Source organism: Solanum dulcamara, chromosome 6 (assembly GCF_947179165.1).
Source record: "Solanum dulcamara chromosome 6, daSolDulc1.2, whole genome shotgun sequence".
NCBI lineage: Eukaryota > Viridiplantae > Streptophyta > Magnoliopsida > Solanales > Solanaceae > Solanum > Solanum dulcamara.
The window spans coordinates 59,386,821-59,389,726 of NC_077242.1; positions in this window are offsets into that span (position 1 = coordinate 59,386,821).

The following is a 2,906-nucleotide window of genomic DNA, read 5'->3' on the forward strand; positions in this document are numbered from 1 at the left end:
AGATAAAATAATCAAAAATCTCATATCGGACACCGAAATCGGAATCTGATTATTTTTAGATGAAAATATTCTTCAAGCAATTAGAAATCTAATGGTAAAATACGTTTCAAAGACGAGGTCAAAATGAGTTGAAAATCATTAGAAAGTCAAATTCACATCGTTCATGAAAAACCCCAATTTCTCCAATTTGAAATTCACAATTTGAAGTTAAAATATGAAATTATTCAATGGAAATTAAGGAAAGGTGTTAGAAATATGTTATCCAATAGTTTCCCACAAAACATCTCCTTGAAATTCGCCTCCACCGAGCTTAGGATGTCAGAAATGGAGGAATTTGGCCCTAATCCTATCTTTTTTTGAAAAAGCCATTGTTCAGGTCAAATTTTTTCTCCGCAAACATGGATAACTTACTCTACGAATGCGGAGACATACCTCCGCTAAGGCAGACCACCTTTCGCGAATGCAGAGAAGGGATTTGGTATTCTTCACGAATGCAGCTTATCCTCCGCGAAAGTGAAGAAGGAAAATGTCACACTCCGCGAACGCGGAGAGGGTGTCACAAACACAAAGAAGAACTCACTAGACACCAGATAACAGATTTTGGCAAGTCTCAAAGTCACGGAATAGACCCTCGAGATTCGTTCGGAATCCCGTGCACACAAACCATATATGCAACCCTACTAAATTCGACGTTTTGGACTCAATGGAATCATTAAAATTCGAATTTGAGGCCTCCTCGATCCAAAATATGATAAGTCATAAATAAACTAGTTTCGGCACTTGAAATAGACAAAATACTCTCGGGACCTCCAAAAATTATAACGAAGCCATTTCTAGCGTTAGAATCACCTTCCAAAATCATTGAATCCAACATAAATCCAATTCGAGCACCCGAACCTCAATTTTTAATTAAAGTCAAACTTGAACTAAACTTTAACTCAATTTTCAACTTCGAATCTAAATTCTACGTTTTAACTCTAAATTTGATTCTAACAGCTCTCCTAGCCCAATTTCCACATTACAGAGCTAATGGAATCGACGAAATTCCATTCTGATATTCGAAACTCCAAAACTCAAATTTTGACAACTAAAGTCTTTAAAATCCATTTCTCAAGCAAAACCTCAACGTTTTACAAGATTTTCAAAAACTAACTTTCAAATCCAAAAAGTGACTCAGAGAAACTAGCGGGTGAGGTAAAATGGTAATTTTATCAAAAATGACAAATATGACCTTCAGAGTCATTACAAAGTGTTTGATCTTACAAGTGTTGAATCTCATACTAAGAAGATGAATGAATTGAATAGACTCTTTTGCTTGAATGGTGTTGATAATATCTTGAATATTCTTTTATCTACTACAGGTTCGGGATAGACTAATTTGATACTTTAGAAAATTGGGTACTTATGAGGTAAGGTTGGGTTATTACTTTGCCAAAAATTTAAGCATGTTAAGGGAGATTAGTGGTAATGTTACTCGATCTCGTAATCATATTTTTTCAAAAGTTTTTTTGGAATTTTTTATGGCAATGAAAATTTAAAATAAACATAAACTTTTTTTAAGAAAATGTGTGCTTAATACATTACATGTGAACAATATAAATAGGAAATGAATAAATAATGTCAATAGTGTTTGTAAGAGATGTGGTTTAGAAAATGAGTGCGTAGAACACATGCTTTTTAAGTGCCATAATTCTCAAATAATTTGAAAAATGAGTCGTGTTAATTGGAATGATCTTGCTAATATTACTGATTAATTTCTTTGTGGTAGAATGATAAGATTTGTATGGAAAAAGTGTTCTAATTCTGCTAGTGTTTTGAATTTCGCGGTTATGATAATGTGGCATATTTGTAAGTCTAGGAATGCTTGGAGCTTTAATAACGAATTAATCGATCCTCCCTACACAGTGGCAAAGATTTTATTTGAATATAATGAATATCTTGACATAATGCTTGCAAATTATTTGATTAATAATTTTCAAGAGAATTATGAATATCAACAAATTAAGAGTGCCGAAAGATGGGATCTATTTATTTATTGATGCAGGGTTACAAGTTAAATCAAAGAAGGTAAGCATTGGTTTGGTTGCTATGGATAGAAAAAGTGTCTTGCTTCATGCCCATCGATCCCCAATTCAATATGTTGGAACATCTATGATTGCTGAAACAGTTGCGATAAGAAAAGTTGTAGAAAATGTGATACAACATGGTTGATGAAAACTCAATGTCCTCTTTGATGCGAAAGGTATAGTAGATATATTGAAGAAAAATATGAAGGCTAGCTACTTGGGATATTAATGTAGTTTGTGAAGATATTTGGAATATGTCTGCATATCTAGAGCATGTCGTATTTATATCTATTCCTAGAAGGTTTAATGTCATAGCTCATAACGTAGCTAAGTTTTCAACTTATTTGCTATTTGAATTTTTTTGGGAAAGACTATTCCCTAATTGGATTTTGAATGATGATGTACGATCGTTTGGACATATTATGTCTTTAATGAATTAATAGTATGACAATTTTGGTTGGAAAAAAAACCCAAATTGTGAGGAAAATCCACGTGCTATGTTGGCAGCACAAAATAATAAAGATGACATGTGCAGAGGACAATTTAGTCTAACATTACAACAATAACAACATACCCAGTGAAATTCTACAAGTGGGTCTAGGGAGGGTAGGGTGTACGCAGACCTTATCACTACCGCATGGAGGTAGAGAGGCTATTTTCGAAAGACTCTCAGCTCAAAAGTCACAGTTCCAAGTTCGAGAGAAAAATAACATATATGGCATAATAAAATAAAAAATAAAAATATAAATTTTACAAGATAAGAACAATAATGATAGCAAAGTAATGCGATAATCAAAGGCAATAACAACACAACTATAAAGGCACGCCTAAACCTACGAC